The following is a 21,881-nucleotide window of genomic DNA, read 5'->3' as shown; positions in this document are numbered from 1 at the left end:
TTTGGACTCATAGTGATGGTGTCTGGGAGGAATTCCGGGGGTGGTGTTGGAGGCAGATGTGATAAAGGCTTTTAGATACCACGTGAATGGTTGGAGAATGGAGGGATGTGGACCTTGTGTAGGCAGAGGGGACTGGTTTACTGAGACATAAAGTGACCGGTTCAATTGGTTCAGAACAACACAGTGAGCAGAAGCGCCTGTTCCCCTACTGTCATTGTTTTATGTCGGTGAGACCACGGCTGCAGAACTGTGCAACTCTGGCCGGCCGCCTCGGAAAGGACGTGATTAATCTGGAATTCGCAGTGAAGATTCACGACTTTTGTTGCCGGCCGTGGAGAACGGGTGTCAAAAGGAGACTCGATTGTGACTGTGCACTGACCCCAAAACTGAGCGTGATGCACCACCGATTCTCCCCTCCGTCACCACAGGCCCCATTGTCACGATGTAATTGTCGGGTTACGTAAAGAGTGACAAATGACACAAATTGTTCAATGAAGAATAGTCACAAACGCTCTCTTTTCATAGGAACTACAGCTTCAGTCAGCTTCAGCTGTCGAACATACGGGGCCGCGGAGCCTACTGGGTGTTGTAGTCCTAATGTCTCAGCTTCTCACTCGCTCCCTGCGTCAACACTATTCCTCAGCCATCACAAACATCCGTTGGAACAGCTTCACCGTGATGTAGGAGGAGAACCACGCCTGTCGTTCTGGACGCAGAGGCCGGCAACTACCGACAGCAGGAATTAGGGCAATTAATGCCTCACATTCACCACCCCACTCTGAATAAATTCCTCCTCATCTCTGTTCTGAGGGAAATTTGGAACAAATGCTGTACCGCAGGGTCGGATGCTGGGACATTGGTTATTTGTATATTTCTCAGTGTGAGTTTGTGAGGCCTCCGTCGGAGAGGGTCGACCATGGATGTTGCGTCCGAACTGTCCAGATATGCACCACAGAAGCCTCAGATAAATACTCCGGACATGGTTTGACCAGAGTGTTATAAATTACAATATAACCTCCTGGATTTTGAACTCAGCGCTTCACGAATAAAAGCCGGTATTCTATAAGCCTCCTTCACCACCTAATCGACCTGTTTCGCCACATCCAACGAGCTGTGAACTTGCATCCCAAGAACTGTCTCTCTGCAACACTGTTCGGCATCTCGCCGTTGGCAGTGAACAAAATTTCTACACCACATTACAGGCCTTTCGGCCCTCAATGATGTGCTGACCATGTCACATACTCTAGAAACTGTCAAGAACTTCCCTACCGCATAGCCCTCTATTTTTCTAAGCTCCATGTACCTAACTAAGAGTCTCTTAAAAGGCCCTGTTCTATCCACCTCTGCCACCTTCGCAATGCATTCCATGCACCACCACTTTCTGTGTGAAACACTTACCCCTGACCTTCCCTCTGTACCTACTTCCAAGCACCTTAAAACTGTGCCCCCACGTGTTAGCCATTTCATCCCTGGGAAATAGCCTCTGGCAATCTACACGATCAGTGCCTTTTATCATTTTATACACGTGTATCAGGTCATCCCTCACCCTCCGGCGCTCCGGGGAGTAAAGGCCAAGTTCACTCTGCCTGTTTTCATAAGGCATGCTCTTCAATCCAGGCAACACCCTTGTAAATCTCCTCTGCACTCGCTGTATAGTATCCACATCCTTCCCGTAGTGAGGTAACCAGAATTGGACACAGTACTCCAGGTGTGGTCTAACTAAGGCGTTGTTTCTCTGTAACATCACCTCACAGCTCTTGAAATCAATCCCACAGTTGATGAAGCCCAGTACGCCATACGGCTTCTTAACAACACTCTCAACAGACGCAGCAGCTTTGAGTGTCCTGTGGACACAGACGCCACTATCTGGCTGATCTGGGTCATCGGACAGGGGTTATCGGACTTGAATTATGATTTGTTCAGTGTTGCCACCTCCCCTGAACCCCGACTCGCTGCCTGTCCCAACCCCGGGAGGGTGGGAGTTTATCTCAGTTACGAGTCCGGGACAGATTCATTTTACAACGCGGAGACCAACTCCCATCTCCACAACTTCACTCAGAATAAATTCACGAAAAAACGTTAAACTGTCTTCTGGATTTGCGATGAAAACAAGTGTCTAAGAATCTGCTCCAGTTCCGCTCCGGTTCTGTAAACAGGCTGGGTCTTGGGACCAATGTCAGGAGTAATGTCCCTGTAAATATAAATGTGCGGAGAGTGAAATAAACACGAGATGAGAATTATCGATCTATTAATGTTAACTCGCTCACCACGTCCATCAACAGAACAGAAACACGGCGGATTCGGTCCTGAGCTGCCCCGGGTCCTAAAGTCCACCCGCACTGAGTCAGTTTAACGGGGACAAGCCGGGGCGGTGCTGACTGGAAAAGGGAGGTCAAGTTGAATCTTGGAAAGACCGTAAGACATAAGAGCAGAATGTGGCCGTTCCGCCCATCGATTCTGCTCCGCCATTCTATCATTGCAGATCCCGGATCCCACTCAACCCCATACACCTGCCTTCTCGCCATGTCCTTTGATGGCCTGATCGATCAGGAAATGACCATTTCCGCCATAAATATACCCACAGACAGCTTCCACCGCAGCCCGTGGCAGTGTATTCGACCGGTTCACTACTCTCTGGCTAAAAATATTCCTGCTTACCTCTGTTCAAAAACATCTCCCCTCAATGTTGAGGCTGTGCCGTCTACTCTGGATGCCCCATCATATGAAACACATGCACCCTGTCTCGTCCCTTCAACACTCGGTAGGTTTCGATGAGATCCTGCTTCCTTTCTGAGATATGGGACCAAAAACATTGACAAAACTCCAAGTACGGCCTAACCTGTGTATTATAAAGGATCAGGATTATATACTTAATTAAATATTCCATTCCTCTTCAAAAAAGCCAACAATGTATTTTCTTTCTTTAAGACTTAACCTGTGAAATACCTTTCTGGGTCTCTTGCACGAGTCCCCCCGCAGCTCTGATATTTGAATTTTCTCCCCATTTAAACACTAGTCTGCACTATTATTCCTTTGACCAAAATGTATTATCATACATTTCCCAACACCGTATTCAATCTGCCACTTTTTTAACCAATCCTTCTGTTGTCTAAGTCCTGTTGCAATCACATTGTTTCCTCAGCACTACTTTCCCCTCCACCTATCATTGTATCATCCGCAAACTTTGCCACAAAGTCATCAATTCCATTATCTGAATCGTTGATACACAATGTGAAGAGTAGCGGTCCCAATACTGACCCCTGAGGAACACTAGTCACTGGCAGCCAGCCTGAAAAGGCCCATTTTATTCCCACCTGATGCCTCCTGCCTGTCAGACATTCCTCTGTCCATGCCAGTATCTTTCCTGTAACAACATGGGATTTTATCTTTCTCGGCAACCTCATGTGTGGTACCTTATCAAAGGCCTTCTGAAAATCGAAGTAAATGATATCAACTGCCTCTCATTTGTCCATCCTCCTTTTCACTTCCTCACTGACCTCTAACAGGTTTGTCAGGCACGATTTCCTTTTACAGAAACCATGCTGACATTGACTTGTTTTATCATCAGTCTCCAAGTACCTCGGAAACTCATCCTCCTTAAATGATTACAATACTTTCCCAACCACGGAACTCAGGCTGACTGGCCTAGAAATTCCTTTCTTTTGCCTTCTTCCCTTCGTAAAGAGTGCAATTTTCTACTTTCCGATCCGACGGGACCATGCCAGAATCAAGTGATCCTTGAAAGACCGTGACCAATGCATCTGTATCTCTTCAATAGCTTTTCTCAGGACTCTGGGTTGTTGTCCATCTGTTCCAGGGGACTTGTCCACCTTCAGACCTTTGAGTTAGTCACGCGCTTTTTCCTTTGTAATAGCAAAGGCACTCGCTCCTTCTGTGTCTGCCACAGTGAAGAATGATGCAAAGTATTCACTAAGTTTCTCTGCCATTTTTTGTTTCCCATTACTACCTCACCAGCATCATTTTCCAGTGCTCCAATATCAGCTCTCATCTCCCTTTCGCTCCTTATGTAGCTAAAATATAATAGCCTGTTTTATATTATTGGCGAGTTTGCTCTCGTGTTTCTCCTTTACCATTCTTATGGCTTCTTAGTTGCCTTTTGTTGAACTTTAAAAGCATCCCGATGATCCAACATCCCACTCAATTTTGCTACTTACATGCCATTTCCTCAGCTTTAACACAGGCCTTTTGATTAATTTTTGGAAGTTCGACTGTAAAGTTTTATGAGATTTTTTTATTTAGATTTCTTGTGCAAGTTATACGCAAGTTTCTGAGATACAAGAAAGCACAAGGCAGTATTTATCAATTCTTATTATAATTAAGAATATTTTCTTTGAGATAGGTGCAGGGGTGGGTAAATTACTATTTACAGATGATGGAGGTTTATGAATTTGAGATAGAAATGTCAATTTAACTGTATATAGGATGCCATTAGCAATTAATCAGTTGGCAAATAGATGGGACTTAAGCTTTCAGCGGCAAAAAACACAAGTCAAATGTTTTATAAACAGGATTAATAGACCTGTGCTTGATTTGAAATCATCTGATCAAACTCTTGAAGACGTGTAAGTGGTGAGATTTCCAGACAGGTGGATGCACAATGAGCTGACAGGGAAGCACCGTATCAGTAAAATAATTGATAAATATAAAGGAGCAATAAATATTCTCGGTGTCTCTGTGGATATTCTTCAGGTGCAACATGAAAATCTCTGCTGACCATTTACATTTGTTTCATTAGATCTTGTCTTGATTCTGTGGCTGATGGATCAGCTTCATCTCCAACTTTCAAATGTTTGGCTGTGAGACAAGATTCTGTTATGGTGCAGTAAAGTCGTCTGCTGTTTCAGGTTTACTGATTGATTTTTCGGAGGTTGAATTTAATGTTAACGTACTGGTTTAATTTGAAGTAGCAAAGAAATTATCATCCTGTTAGAGGTGTGTCGGAGGACTGTTGGGAACATCACAAGAAGAGTGTTATAGTTTAGGGTGCTTGGGTTCTTATTACGCTGGGAATGTGGGTTCGTTGAATTATGCAATATGTCCCACTGTGGCATTCCCGGCAACCCCAACTTGTTTTTGTAAATGCCTTTATTGATTTTGGGATACACGGTTTAATAAAGTCTCGGGACTTGTTACGCCTTGAAATCTGTTAGTTCATTGGTACATTAAGGAAATTTATTGTGATATGTTAATACAGAAGGATCAAAATATAATTTAACTGGGGTTGTTAGTGTGGCTGTTATTGTGCCCACATTATAGGTAACGATAAAGAAACGACATTGACCGATTTCTGGAGAACAACATTCTCGATACACTTTCAGATGAAGCACGTGACCCCATCGTGAACTTGGTCACATCCTCATCATGGAAGACAATCCAATTGATGTCATCCAAGCGGTCCTGCAGCATGAAGTCCGATTGGTCGGACCAACAGTGGACGGATCATCTATGGCCGCTTCTCGTTTGAGTTTTTGCCTGTACATCGGCAGAAGCCGGATCAGAGAGTGATCTGATTGTTGAAGTGAGGTCGGAGGAGCACTTTGTAAGCGTTATGGAGAGGTTGAGTGTGCCAGCTCCTCGAGAGCTCACCTGGATGTGCTGACAACACTTCGGAGGGATTCAGTCAGCGATGCTGGACTAAAGTCACGGCGACAATGAAGGCAGCCTCTGGGTGGGCAGTCTTCAGCGTGTTGAGGGTTTCGTACAGTTCCTTGAGAGCCAGGTCAGTATCAGCCTGGGGCAGAATGTACACTGCTGTGATGAAAACACCGTGAACTCCCTGGGCAGCCAGCAGGGTCTAAACAGCTGCTCCACATCTGGGCAACAAAGGATTGGAGCACATGCATATTCTGTGGGTTGCACCAAGCATTGTTGACCATGAAGCATACCCCACCTCCTTTACTCTTCCCCGTGAGTGGTTTCCACCTGTCCACAGGGAACAGGGAGAACCCAAAGGGTTCGATGGCATGGTCCGGTGTCTCCTCCGTCAACCAGGTCTCTGCAAAGCACAAAACATTACGTTCTTTTGTTTCCCGCTGGTGAGAGATTTCACTTATCAGTTCACACAGCTTGTTGTCCACGGACTGGGTTCTCATCATGCTGTGAATATGGGTTCGCTGGATTATGCAATATGTCCCACTGAAGCGTTCTTGGTAACCCCACATTGTTTTTCTCAATCCCTTTAGTTGATTTTAGCATACACAATTTAATGTCTCAGGATTCTGTTATGCTTGACAATCTTGATTTGTCAGTATATTGTGGAAAATTATAATGATGTGTTAAACATTGCTGCAGAAGAATCAAAAGATAACTTAACCGGGATGACAGTGTGGCTGTTTTTTGTTCATGAATTACAAGTAACAATAAAGAAACGATTTACCAACCATTTATCAGTATATACAGTAGAATTTGTTTCCATCATTTTAGGCTTACGGTGGGTGGTGGAAATTTGTTCATGTAAAGTTGTCATTTGTTCAGATGCCTGTTCGGTTTTGATGAGTCTTAAAACAGGTAGTTCTTGCAGTAGGACAGATTTACTGTTGGAAACTCATCAAACATTATTTCATAAGCAGAGTATTGGTTTATATTTCCACTTCTTATGGGTCCCTGCACACAGCGGATCAGTTACAAAAGCTGTTAAAATTTCAACTAGCACATCCAAAGCGAAGGGGTTGTTGGATTGATAATTAAATCAAGATTGATGAGATAAAGGGCATCAATGGAGACAACTTTACAGAATGTTGTATTTCCATGTGAACCCGCAAACCCGCTGATATCCCCACAAGCACATTAGATTATCCCAGAGAAAGAATCATTTCAAACAGTTCACAGAATAGTTGCCTCCATCTTAAAACATTGAAAAAGCAAACTGCATTCATTTTTAAAGAATTTCTGTCTGTTTGCATCTCTATGTGTTCCTTTGCGTCCTTGTATGTGTCTGTCCGTCTCTTTGTGTGTCTGTGTGTGTTTGTGTCAGAGACCAGGTCACAGACAGCGCTCGGTCTTTGTCGTGACGGCGTAGCTGCTGAGAACACATGGCTATCCCGTCTACTCCACACTCCGTGCCCCCACCTATTCTGTAGCGCACAGAAAGGGAACAGACCGGCCTCTCCCGGAAACCACAAGCCTTCATCTCTGAGAGAACATTGCTGCTTTCCAAACTATGAAGAATTACACAACATCTATAATTCACTGTGCGTGTCAACCGTCATCAAAGTGCGGGATGTGGGGACGGGTGGGTGGCGGGGAAAAAGGCGACAGAAAAGGGGGAAGATTAGGGAGGAATGTGTGGAGGAAAGAGTTGGGCAGTGTGGATGAGAACGGATGAAGAGAGGAGGACAGGGGTAAGAAATTGAGGCTGTAGGTATTTAGTCTCTCTCTCTCTCTCTCTCTCTCTCTCTCTCTCTCTCTCTCTCTCTCTCTCTCTCTCTCTCTCTCTCTCTCTCTCTCTCTCTCTCTCTCTCTCTCCTCTCTCCTCTCTCCTCTCTCCTCTCTCCTCTCTCCTCTCTCCTCCACACTCCCTAACCCGGCCTATTCTGTAGCACATAAAAAGGGAACAAACTGGCCTCTCCTGGAAACTACAAGCCTTCATCTTCCGAGAAAACATTGTCACTGTCCAAACAACGAAGAATTGTACAACATCAGACAATTCACTGTGCGAGTCAACCGTCATCACAGTACGGGTGGGGGATGTAGGGACGGGAGGGTGGCCCAGAAAACGAGCTGCAGTAAAGGAGGAATTGTGGTGAGGGTGAGAGGCAGGGGAAGCATTGAGTAGAAAGGGAGAAAGAGACAATAAGGGAGAGAAGAAGGGGATTGAGTGAGTGGGTAGAGTAGGGAGGAATGTGCGGAGAACAAGGGTGTGTCAGTGGGGAAGTGAACGGATGAAGAGAGGAGAGAGAGTGTGTGAAAAAGAGGGAAATAGGTGAGGCGAGAGGAGGAAGAGAAAGGATGAGGGATTGGGAGACATGAGATGGAGAGAAAGTGACGGTGAGGGAACGGGGAAGCAGAGGTGGCAAGAGAGGGAAGGGGTGAAAATGGGGGCAGGAGAGTTTGAGGTAAAGAGGAGAAACGGGCAATTTTTTGGAAGCGGGGTGAATGGCAATGGGGGGAGGGAGGGAGGGAGAGAGAGGGAGAGAGAGGGAGAGGGGAGAGAGAGGGGGGAGAGGGGGGGAGAGAGAGGGGGGGAGAGAGAGAGGGGGGAGAGAGGGGGAGAGAGAGAGGGGGAGAGAGAGAGGGGGAGAGAGAGAGAGAGGGAGAGAGGGAGAGAGGGAGAGAGAGAGAGAGAGAGAGAGAGAGAGAGAGAGAGAGAGAGAGAGAGAGAGAGAGAGAGCGCGCGCCACACCTTGACCATGGATATCTAGTATCAATTCACATCTGTCCCCAGCAGGAAATCCTGAAAGCTTCCCGACAACAGCCCCAACCAATTCCCCTTCATCGACACTTTATTTGGAGTCAGAGAGCACTATAACAAACAAACCCTTTTTCCCATTTAGTCCATACCGAATTGTTATTCTGCGGAGTCCCATAACCGCAGCTGGACCATGGTCCTCAATACCCCTCCCGTCCCTGTACTGATCCAAACTTTTCTACAATGAAATCCATAACTTCCACTGGCAGCTCTTCCCCGACGCTCACCACCTTCAGAGTGAAGGAAATCCCACTCAGATTCCTTATAATTATTTTACATTTCACCCTTAAACTGCGACCTCCAGTTCCCATCTCACCCAACCTCAGATGAAAAATCCTGCCTGCATTTTCCAACACTAAAGGGAATAAAGTCCTTAACTTTTTCTAAAGCTCGAGTCCTCAAGTCCCAGCAAACGTAAATTTCTCTGCACTCTCTCTATTTTGTTGATAATTTTCCTTTAGGCAGGTAACAAAAACTACACACAATACTCCAGATTAGGCTTGACCAACGACTTATACAACTTCAACATAACATCCCATCTGCTGTACTCAATACTTTGATTTATGAAGTCCAATGTGCCAAAAGCACTCATTTTGATGCTGTCTACCTGTGACGCCACTTTCAAGTCATTATGAACCTGTGTTCACAGATCCCTCTGATCTACCAACTCCTCAGGACCCGTGTCTTCATGCACCCCAAATCAGTGCACACCCCGAATTCAAACCTTTGAATATGAAACAATGTTGGATGAGTTTCCAGCAGTAAATCTGACCTGCTGCAAGAATGACCTTTTTAAGACTCTTGAAAACCGAAAGGGAATCTGAAAGAATTACAACTTTGCAGCAAAAAAATTCCTCACCCACTGTAAGCGTGAAATGATGACAAGCGATTCTGTTGCACCTGATAAATAGCTGGTAGGTCATTTTTTATTGTTACCAATAATTCACGCAGAACGCAGCAACATCAACAATCCCAGTTAAATTATATTTTGATCCTCTGGAAAATGGTTCAACTTTCTCAATAATTTCCTTAATATACACTGAACCAACAAATTCTCAGGCAGAACAGAATTGTTAGACTTCATTAAATTGAGTATCTTATAATCAAATAAAGGCATTGACAGAAACAAGGTGGGGTTACCGAGAACACAACTGTGGGACGATTTGCATAACCCAACAAACACATATTTCCAATGTGATCAGAACCCAGGCAACGAAAACTAAAAACACTCTTCTTGTGAAGTTCCCAAAAGTCCTCCAGCACACCTTTAACAGCATACTCATGTTTCCCCCTTAAATTAATCCAATATGTTAAGATTAAATTCAAACTCCATAATTTCAATCAGTAAAGCCGAAACAGGGGACGACCTGACTGCACCACAACACAGTCTCAAAGCCTGTGCTTGTATCACACACAAACATAATAAAGTTGAAGCTGATCTATAAACCACAACTATAATCAAGAATAGATCCAAATAAACAAATGAGATTGGTCATCAAATATTTTCATGTCACACCCAAGAATACTCACAGGGATAACGAAGAGTATTTAATGTTTCTTTATATTTATCAATTATTTTTGTCCGGTGCTTCCATGTCAGCTTATTATCCATCCACATGCCTGGAAATCTCACCACTGACACCTTTTAAGGAGTTTGACCATATCATTTCCAATCAAGTGCAGGTCCATTAATCCTGTCTGAAAAACACATAACTTGTCCCACCCATACCTGACACAAAATGTTCAATTAAAACAACTCAAAGTTAGATAATAGCCCCTCCATCCTCATTTCCACAATTTCATAAAAATTCTTTCCTTCCATAAATACTATTTCCCTTTTGAATAGTAAAAATACTACTGTTACAACATCTATATTTAACTGGCTTTACTAATACCATCTTCCAAATATAAAAATGAATTTAATGTCATACTTGCCCACCCATACCTTTACAAGACGTACAAATAGAAACAATCAGAAAAATTGTACAATAGCCCTCTCAATTGCATTTCCAAAAATTAATCAAAAGTCCGTCCTTCAATAAATATTATTTGCCTCTTCAATATCAAAAATATTGCTATTACAACATGTTTATTTAACTGTACTTTTCTAATATGATCTTCCAAACCCAAACTGATTCCAATGTTATTTAAGGCAGAGATTGCTAGGTATCTGAGTAGCCAGGGTATCAACGGTTATGGTGAGAAGGCGGGGGAGTGGGACTAAATGGGAGAATGGATCAGCTCATGATGAATTGGCAGAACAGAGTCGATGGGCTGAATGACCGACTTCTGCTCCTTTGTCTTATGGTCTTATTCTACCGTTCCAAATTCCCCTCTGATAAAACGTGAATTTACCTCTTTTATCGAAAATATAATTCAAACACTCGATTATCATACATTCCACAAGTTTACATAAATGAGACTTTAATGATATTGGCCTACAAGAAGGAGGATCAGACGGGGAGATCCAGGTTTTAGAATGGGAACTACTACAACCATTTTCCATGAGAAAAGTAGATGGCCAAACCTCCAAATGTGATTCAGAAAGGTAAAATCAAGATTTTCTACAAGTTCATGATGCAGTCTATTCCCATTCACAACACTATACTCTGCCCCTTTTCCTTATAAAACTGACATCACCCCTCTACCAACTAACCTGTCAAGCCAAACGACAATATAATCCTGCACAGGAATAAAACTTAAAATGTGCAGGTTTCCTGAACAGATATAACATCGGAAGAATCTGACCAATCAGAAATAAACTGCTGAAAGTGTTGGCCATGTAAAATCAGGCTTCTTGCATTTCACTTCAATATTTCAATCCCATTACATATCTTCACAAGTAGACTGGGATGCAGAAACCCCCACAACTCAGAGCTTCATTTACAGCTTCCCACAAAACACCAGTTACACCAAGATACCTTTCTGCAGCTTTCACAATAATTTTAATTTCCTCAGTAGGATGAGATGTCTGAGCAGTACAATTCACCACATTGGTTATAAACATCACAAACTTCATTTTATCCAGCAGTGAAGTATCTTTGGTGAGAGAACTGTGATGCTGGCATATATCCACTGACGTCACAGTCTGTTCTCTGAGTGGGATCACTTTATCCAGTTTACCTGCTCTGCTTGCTGTACTTGTCCTTGAACAAGCCCTTCTGCTCACTGTGTTGTTCTGAACCAATTGTCACTTCATGCCTTACAAAACCAATCCCTTCTGACTACACAAGGAACACATCCCTCCATTCTCCTCACATCCACGTGGTACCTAATAGCCTCGTTTGCACCTGCCTCCACCACCACCCGAAATTCACTCCAGACACCCACCACTATGAGAATGAAAAGCAAAACTCGAAACGCAAATCTCCTTTAAACATTCGGAGTCAGGTTTTTAACATCATTGCCTTTTCAATTTGTTTTTCAACAGCAGCTATGCAGAGAAAAGAGACAAAATGCACTAAATTACAAAATACTTCAATAGTGAAAAAAGGTCCAATGAGGATGTGTTCCCCCTTTCTCCTGAAGTGCATGCCCTCTGGCATTGGACATTTCCTCCTTAGAGAAAAAATCCCGTCTCTCCACTCTGTCTGTGTCTCTCACATTCCTGTAAACGTCTGTCAGACCTCCCTCAGCCTCTGCCACTCCGGAGAAAATTCCCCGAGATTGTCCGGTCTCACTTTATCCAGGCAACATCCTGTAAAGCCTCTTCGGCTCACCATTCAAAACCTCCACATTATTCTTGCATTCGAATGCAATTCTCCAGATGTGGTTAAACAAGAGATTTATACAGCTGCAACATAACTGCCTGACAATGGAACCACTGTCTGGGAGTTATGAACTTGCATTCCAAGATCCCCCTGTAGACACAGTCCAATCTCGCCCCATGAATATAACAGCAACGAGATAATGCTGAGGCTTTATAAGACATGAGTCAGGCCACACTTGGAGAAGTGTCAACAGTGTTGGGCCCCACATCTCAGACAGGATGTGTTGTCATTGGAGAGAGTCCAGAGGAGGTTCAGAAGGATTATTTTGGGAATGAAGGGGTTAAAATGTGAGGAGGACTTTGCAGCTTTGACCCTGTGCTCACTGGAACTCAGAAAAATGCGGGGAATCTCAATGAAATCTACCGAATGTTGAAAGGACTGGATAAGGTGGATGTGGAGAAGGTATTTCCTGTGGTGGGGCACAGCCACAAAGTTGAGGGGCCACCTTTTCAAACAGAGGTAAGCAGCTTATTTTTTTTATTAGCCAAGGTGTATTGGATCTGTGGAATTCTCTGCCACAGACTGCGGTGGAGGCCGTGTGTGTGGGTATATTCAAGGTGGAAGTTGATCGTTTCCTGATCGGTCAGGGCATCAAAGGATATGGCGGGAGGTCAGATATCTGGAATTGAGTGCGATCTGGGATCAGCCATGATGGAAAGGTGGCTGACTCAATGGGCTGAATGGCCTAATTCTGTTCCTATGCCTTATGGACTTATGAACAGAAGCCCCCTCAATCATGATGAATCTCCTCTGCACTCTTCCAGCACAAAACATCCTTTGTACAGAATGCTAAGCGGAACTGAATGCAACGTTTCAAGAACGTTATCATGTCAGGCAGCATCTGTTGAGGGGATTAGAGTCGATGGTTGGGACAGAACCCGTCACTTACGGCACTAACACAGGCCTTTCGGCCCAACCTTTTCATGCTGTCCTCCTGTCCATTTAAACTAATCCCTCTGCCTGTCTTTGACACAGAACACAGAAATCTACAGCACATTACAGGCTCTTCAGCCCACAATGTTGTACCGACCATGTAACCTACTCTAGAGACTGCCTCGGATTTCCCAATCATATAGCCCTCTGTGTTTCTAACCTCCATGACGCTATCTAAGAGTCTATTAAAATATACTGTTGTATCCACCTCCACCATCGCTGCCGGCAGTGCATTCCACGCACCCAGCACTCTGTGTGTAAGAAACTTACCCCTGACATTCCCTCAGTACCGACTTCTAAGCAGCTAAAACTACGTCCCCACGTGTTAGGCACTTCAAGCCTTGGAAAATGCCTCTGGCTATCCACATGGTCAAAGCCTCTCACCATCTTATACACCTCTATCAGGTCACCTCTCATCCTCCGTCGCTCCAAGAAGGAAAGGCCAAGTTCACTCAATCTATTCTCATAAGGCATGCTCTCCAATCCAAGAGCAACATCCTTGTAAATCTACTCTACACTCTCTGTAGTATCCACATCCTTCCTGTAGTGAGGACACCAGAACTGAACACAGGACTCCCAAGTGGGGTCCAACTAAGCCCACAGCCCTGCCGCGTTGGGGTACAATTACTTTTGTACAGGTTAGGAGAAATATAGCTTCAACATCACCTCACAGCTCTTGAACTCAATCCCACGGTTGATGAAGCCCATCACACCAGACACCTTCCTAACAACACTGCCAACCTCCACAGCAGCTTTGAGTGTCGAATGGACATGGACCCCAAGATCTCTCTGACCGTCCACAATGCCAATAGTCTTACCATTAATATTATATTCTGTGTTCAAATTTGACCTGCAGAAATGAACCTCTTCATCTGTGTTGAACTCCATCTGCGCTTCCCAGTTCTGCATCCGAGGCAAGGAAATAGATTGCTGAGCCTCTGGCGAAGATCATTATGTCCCCATTGTCCACGGGAATTGTACCGGAGTATTGGAGGGAGGCGAATGTTGTCCCCTTGTTCAAAAAGGGTAGTAGGGATAGTCCAGATAATTATAGACCATTGAGCCTTACATCTGTGGTGGGAAAGCTGTTGGAAAAGATTCAGAAAGATAGGATTTATTGGCATTTAAAGAATCATGGTCTGATCAGTGACAGTCAGCACGGCTTTCTGAAGGACAGATCATGTCTAAAAAGCCTGAAGGAGTTCTTTTAAGAGGTGACCAGACATATAGATGAGGGTAGTGCAGTGGATGTGATCTACATGGATTTTAGTAATGCATTTGATTAAGTTACACGCGGTGGGCTTATTCATAAAGTCAGAAGGCTTGGGAACCAGGGATGTTTGACCAGGTGGATTCAGAATTGGCTTGCCTGCAGAAAGCAGAGAGTTCTGGTGGAGGGAGTACATTTGGATTGGAGGGTTGTGACTAGTGGTATCCCACAAGAGTCAGTTCTGGGACCCCTACTTTTTGTGATTTTTATTAACGACCTGGACGTGGGGGTAGGAGAATGGGTTGGCAAGTTTGCATAAGACACAAAGATTGGTGGTGTTGTGGATAATGAAGAGGATTGTCTAAGATTGCAGAGAGACATTGAAAGGATGCAGGAGTGGGCTGAGAATTGGCAGATGGAGTTCAACCCAAAGAAGTGTGAGGTGGTACACTTTGGAAGGACAAACTCCAAGGCAGAGTACAAAGTAAATGGCAGGATACTTCGCAGTGCAGCGGAGCAGAGGGATCTGGGGCTACATGTACACAGATCCCTGAAAGTTGCCTCACAGGTAGACAAAGTAGTTACGAAAGCTTATGCGGTGTCAGCTTTCATAACTTGAGGGACAGAGTTTAAGAGTCGCGATGTAATGATGTAGCTCTATAAAACTCTGGTTGGGCCACAGGGAGTACTCTGTCCAGTTCCGGTCATCTCGCTATAAGAAGAATGTGGAAGCACTGGAAAGGGTACAGAGCAGATTTACCAGAATGCTGCTTGGTTTAGAGAGTATGGATTATGATCAGAGATCAAGGGAGCTAAGGCTTTACTCTCTGGAGAGAAGGAGGATGAGAGGAGAAATGATAGAGGTATAGTTGATATTAAGGGGAATAGATAGAGTGGACAGGCAGCGCCTCTTCCCCAGGGCACCACTGCTCAATACAAGAGGACATGGCTTTAAGGTAAGGGGAGGGAAGTTCAAGGGGGATATTAGAGGAAGATTTTATACTCAGAGCGTGGTTGGTGCGTGGAATGCACTGCTCGAGTCAGTGGTGGAGGCAGATACACTAGTGAAGACTACTAGACAGATGTATGGAGGAATTTAAGCTAAGGGAGGCAGAGTTTAAGGGTCAGCACAACATTGTGGGCCGAAGGGCCTGTACTGTGCTGTATAGTTCTGTGTTCTATCTATTTCTCGCTGGAATCTCTCTTTTAGTTTAATTGTTTATTGAAGGCACGACACAGTCCAGAAAACTTAATGCATTACATTTTCCTCCATTTTGCTTTGATACCTTACCCCGAAACAACACCACAACGTCATCAGTGGGGCCTTCTGGGAGTTGTAGTCATTGATCCTCGCTCGCTCCCTGTCAAAGCATGTTTCGTCAGCCACCACAGACGTCCCCGAAACAGACCCACCGAGGCGCGAAGGGGAATCACAACCGTCCTTGTGGGCGCCGAGGCCGGCGACACCGACAGAAGCGACTCGCTGATCTCCGCCATGGCGATGGAGCGGAAGAGGAGGGGCTGGTCATGGGCCGATTTCCTCCAGCCTATCGTAGCTCAGACGTAACACTGACCCCTGCTGTCATTGGCTGCAGTGCCTGTCGCTCAAATGGGAACTCGGAAGGTGATTAGTTTATGTGAACGTCAGTCAGTCTTCCAGTCTTTATGAGTTTGGATTTGGATTTATAACGGGACAGGAAGCAAATTGGGAGAAATGTGAGTTTTTATGTGATGGTGCATCAGTCTCCGAGTTACATTATTAACAATAAAAGGGCAAAGGCCGTGGTGAGGAAGTAGGTGATTTATTGGAGGTTATATGAAGGGATATCAAACTTGGAATTGTTTGGGATATGATTTAGAAAATGGGATTTGTGGGGATCATAATATTCCAGTGTTGATTATTGAGGGCAAAATGATTGTTACTGAAACAGGGAAGGTTGTGTTACTGGCTGGGTCATTTGATGAGATTAATTTAAGTGAAGAAGTTAAACAATAGAGGGATATGTTTTTCAGTGAATACCCTGATGTGCTGGAAGTCAGCTACAGCAATGATAGTATCACTGATGGAGAGATTTCTTTGTATGAATTTAAGAAGTCTATTAATAATGCAGGTCAGGTGTCTCCAGGAAAGAGTGATATTTGAAATTGTAATTGTATATAATTCGCATTTGTAAAATATTAAATATTTGAATTGTGCATCTACTTTCCTCATGGAAAATGGAAATAGTAGTGCCTGAAAACCTGGCAGATCCCCACTTGATCCTTCTAGTTAAGGGCCTATATCGTGAAAGTCTCATTTATGTAAACTTATGGAATGTATAGTAATCAAGCGCTTGAGTTATATTTTGGAAAGAGTGGTGATAAAGTGTTTTATTAGAGTGGATTTTGGAAGTGTGAAATGACATTAGATTCAGTTTTAGGTTTGGAAGATGATATTCGGAAAGCACAATTAAATAAAGATGTTGTAATAGCAATATTTCTTGAGACTGAAAAGGGAAATGATATGGAAGAAAGGACTTTTGATTAAATTAGGAGTAAGGGGGACATTGTATAATTTTTCTGAGTTTTTTTTTGTATGGACTGTCCAAGTAAAGGTCGGCATGTCTGTGTCTATGAGATAGAGAATGAGATCCCACAAGGCAGTATTTGTAGCCCTTCATTATTTAATATTATGATTAATGATATTTTCTCTGAGATGGGAAAACCACAATATACAGATGACTTAGCTTTATGGATTTGAGGTATTAACTGCAATTTACAATTAATGGATCAAACAGTGGGCAGATTGATGAGGATTGTAAGCTTTCAGTCGTTAAAACACATTACGTGGTTTACAAACAGCATTAATAGACTTGCAGTTGATTTTAATTTATAGGATTAATGTCTTGAGGAAGTGTCAGTGGTAAGATTTCTCATTATGTGGATGGATAATAAGCTGACGGGGAAGCAACTATCAGTAAAATAATTGATAAATGTAAAGGAGCTTTAAATCTCCTCAGACAGCTATGTGGGTATTCTTGGGTGCAACATGAAAATCTTTGACCAATTATATTTGTTTAATTTGATCTGTTCTTGATTATGTCTGTGTGGCTTGTGGATCACCTTCATCTTCAAATTAAAAGTGTTTGTATGTGATACAATTACAGACTTTTAGATTGTGTTCTGGTGCGGTAATGTTGTCTCCTGTTTTGGCTTTACTGATTGCAATGGGACAATTGCCCTCAAAGATTCAAGTTGATGTCAACATACTGGATTAATTTGCGGGTCAAGGAAATGATCATCCTGTTAAAGGTGCGCTGGAGGACGGTTGGGGACATCACTAGAAGAGTGTTTTTTGTTTTGGGTGGCTGGGTTCTTACCACGCTGCGAATATGGGTGTGTTTGATGATACAGTATGTCCCACTGTAGCTTTCTCTGTAACCCCACATTGTTTTTTCCAATGACTTCAGGTGATTTTAGTTTTTACACGATCGGATTCAGTTCTGCCTGAGAGTCTGTTGGTCATCAGTATATTAATGAAAGTTATTATCATACAGTAACCATTTTTACAGATGAATCAAAAGATAATTTAATTGGGGATGTTGGTGTGGCTGTTTTTGTGTGCCTGAATTGCAGGTAATGATAAAGAAATGACTTATAGCCATTTATCAGCACAGAAGGCAGAATTCTTTGCCAACAGTTTAGGCTTACAGTGGATGGAAGAAATTGGTCCTTATAATTTGCTCAGAATACATTTCGGTTTTGATGAGTCTTAAACAGGTCATTCTGGCAGTAGGTCAGATTGACTGTTGGAAACTTGTCAAACGGTATTTCATATATAAAGTTTGATTTATATGTCTGCACATTATGGGGCCCTGCACATCACGCTGTTGAGGTAAATGATGATTTTGATTGTTTAGCTCCAAAAGCTGTTAAATGTTAAGCTGTGGATATAGACCCACTTAGCAAATTAGAAGCTAAAAGGTTGGTAGTGTTAAGAATTAGGGGCTTATGGCAAGACGTAGGATAATGGACGTAAAGACAGACACCTTTCCAGAATACATAAACCTGTTGGGTTTATAGAAGAAGGGCTTAAAACAAGTGAAGGAATGATATTCACATGACAGAAATATCCACACTATGCTTAATTACGCCTTGTAACTAATTGGAAAACTTCATTCTGTGTCGTGTACATTTTGTCATTATGAAACCGTCGAAACACATACTACTTCAATGTGAAGCGTACAAGGCTGAAGAAAAATCAAATGCAGTCTTAAGTACAATCTTTGCGAGGGTAGATAGTTTTCAAATAAAAGCTATTAAATTATGGGACTGACTATAAATCAATTCACAGTTTGAGCTGGAAAAGGCACGTAATAATTGTGTTAAACGTAAGGAAATGACATAAAGGGTAGCAAAGGTGAGTGGGCTGTTGGATTACTGGGATGCTCTTTTTATTTATTTATTAAATTTTTAGAAAATTACAAAGAATAAATGTAATGAAAAATTAGTAAGAAAAAGAAAAATAATATTAATCCTCCTCCCCCTCCCCACCTTAACCCTTATCTAAAGAAAGAAATAAGGAAGAAAAAGATTGCCTCGATATTGGAGGATACCCACATGCTCCATGGAGTTCAAAATAATATTTATATGTATTCTTACTTTCCCCAATTACATTATAATTTTATCTTCAAAGGACCTCTATATTTAATCCCATCTTTTGTAGGTATGGGAGCCAAATTTTGAAAAATATATGATATTCATTTCTCAGATTATATGTAATTTTTTCAAGTGGAATACAACAATATATTTCATTATTCCAATGATCCATAGTTAAATATAACTCAGATTTCCAAGTAATTGCGATAACTTTTTTTAGCTACTTCCAATGCAATATTTTTAAATTTTTTCTGATACTTATTCAATTTAATTTTCGGTATTGTCCTTTCAATATCTCCTAATAAAAATAATATTGGACTATTTGGGAGTTGAACTCCAGTACTTTGTTCCAATAAAAGTCAGATATATCGAAAATGGTTGAATTTTAAAACAAGACCAAGTAGAATGTAAAAAAGTACCAATTTCTTGATTACATCGAAAGCATTGGTCAGACATATTTGAATTTAATCTCTTTATTTTCTGTGGTGTTATATATAATTGATGTAAAAATTATATTGTATTAATCTAATTTGAACATTTATTGTATTTATCATACTATCAGAACATAATCTTGACCAACTTTTTCCAACAATTTTAAAATTCAAATCAGTTTCCCATTTTTGTCTTGATTTATGAATTCCAGATTCAGTCTGTTTTTGAATCAAATTGTACATACAAGATGTATTTTTTTAAATTTTTCCTTTTTGAATTAATATTTCTATTTCACTAAGTTTTGGCATCAACATTGTTTGACCCAGCTTTTTTCGTAAATTGTCCTTTAATTGAAAATAAGAGAAAAGAGTGTTGTTTGATATTTTATATTTATTTTTTCATTGATCAAACGACATCAATATACCTCCTTCAAAACAATTACGTATATATTTAATCCCCTTTCGGAACCAATTATGTAAAAGTTTATTATCCATTGTAAAAGGAATAAGCCTATTTTGAATTAAAGTTTGCTAATAAAGATTTCTTTATCTTATCGTCCATATTTACCTTATTCCATAAATCAATCAAGAGTCTTAATATAGGAGATTCTTTTTTTTCCCGTATCAATTTGGATTCCCATTTGTATGTAAAATCTTCTGGTATGTTTTCTCCTATCTTATCTAATTTTATTCTAATCCATGCCGGGTTTTTTTTTCATCAAAAAAAGATGCAATAAATCTAAGTTGATTTCCTTTATCATAATTCTTAAAATTTGGAAGTTGTAACCCTCCTAAATCAAATTTACATCTCAATTTTTCCAATGATATTCTTGACATCTTTCCTTTCCAAAGAAATTTCCTTACATATTTATTTAGTTCTTGAAAAAACTTCTGCGGTAATTGTATTGGTAAAGTTTGGAATAAATATTGCAATCTATGGAATATATTCATTTTTACAGCATTAACTCTACCTATTAATGTTATTGGTAACATCATCCATTTATCAAGATCCTCTTTTATTTTTTTTAATAATGGCAAATAATTTTGTTTATATAAATTTTTACATCATTGTCAACTCTGATACCTAAATATTTTATCCCATTTATTGACCATCGAAATTGAGTTACTAATCGACATTGATTATAATTTCGTTTGGTAAGGGGTAAAATTTCACTTTTATCCCAATTTAATTTATACCCTGATACTTTCCCGTATTCTTCCAATTTAAAAGATAATCTTTGCAAAGATTGTAATGTGTTTGTTAAATAAATCAAAACATCATCAGCAAATAAATTAATCTTATATTCTTCTTGATTAACTCTAAAACCACCAAAATCTGAATCTGTTCTAATTAATTCAGCTAATGGTTCTTTTGCCAATACGAATAAAGCAGGTGATAACGGGCAGCCTTGTCCAGTTGACCTCGTTAAGCAAAATGGTGTTGAAATCTGAGCATTTGTAACTACTTTAGCTTGAGGATTAGTATTTAAGGTTTTAATCCATTGTATAAAAGATCTTCCTAGCTCATATTTTTCCAATACCTTAAACAAAAAATCCCATTCCAATCTATCAAATGCTTTTTCTGCATCCAAAGCAAATGCCACACTCATTTCCTCTCTTTTTTGTGCCAGATGAATTATACTAAGTAACCAGGTTAGATTATCCATTGATTGTCTGTTTTTAATAAAATCTGTTTGATCCATATGTATTAATTTTGGTAAATATTTAGATATTCTATTAGATAAAATTATTGCTATTATCTTATAATCTGTATTCAACAAAGAAATAGGCCTATATGATGTTGGTTTTAGAGGATCTCTTTTTTTGGCAATACCGTTATGATCGCTGTTAAAAAAGATTGTGGGAGTTTATGCATTCTTTCCACTTGGTATATTAATTCCATAAAGGGAGGAATTAATATATCTTTAAATTTTTTTATAAAATTCAGGAGGAAAACCATTTTCTTCTGGGGATTTATTACTCTGAAGTGATCCTAAAGCTTCTTCAACCTCTTTTAATGTAAAGGGCATATCTAATCCTTTCTGTTCTTCCAAATTAAATTTTGGAAGGGTTATTTGTGATAAAAAATTTATCTATCTCAGTAATCTTATTTTGTGATTCTGATTGATATAGTTCAGTATAAAAAAAAATAAAGTTTCATTAATTTCTAAAGGTTTATCAGCAACCTTATTTACACTTGTTCTAATTGCATTTATTGTTTTAAAAGCCTGTTCTGTTTTCAACTGCCAAGCAAGAATTTTATGTGATCTTTCAACTAATTCATAATATTTCTGTTTAGTTCTCATAATTACTTTTTCTGTACGATATGTCTGGAGTGTATTATATTGTAGTTTTTTTATTAACAAGTTGTCTTTATTTTTCTTCTGTCATATATCATTGAGATTCTTTTTCTAACTTTATGATATCTTTTCCCAATTTTCCTTCTTAATTTTAGATGTATAACTTACAAT

General features: G+C 41.0%; 1 long non-coding RNA gene across 1 annotated transcript; it reads right to left on the bottom strand.

Annotated features, from left to right (window-relative positions):
• Positions 1-1,852: 1,852 nt before the first annotated feature.
• Positions 1,853-15,930, bottom strand: LOC132385967 (uncharacterized). The gene is made up of 3 exons (XR_009509365.1): positions 15,633-15,930; positions 13,950-14,216; positions 1,853-2,191 (listed from the first exon to the last, which is right to left on the bottom strand). It is a non-coding gene; the product is annotated as an uncharacterized LOC132385967 (long non-coding RNA).
• Positions 15,931-21,881: the final 5,951 nt, after the last annotated feature.

Source organism: Hypanus sabinus, assembly GCF_030144855.1.
Source record: "Hypanus sabinus isolate sHypSab1 chromosome X2 unlocalized genomic scaffold, sHypSab1.hap1 SUPER_X2_unloc_7, whole genome shotgun sequence".
NCBI classification, from domain to species: Eukaryota; Metazoa; Chordata; class Chondrichthyes; order Myliobatiformes; family Dasyatidae; genus Hypanus; species Hypanus sabinus.
This window is presented reverse-complemented; position numbering and strand designations above follow the sequence as displayed.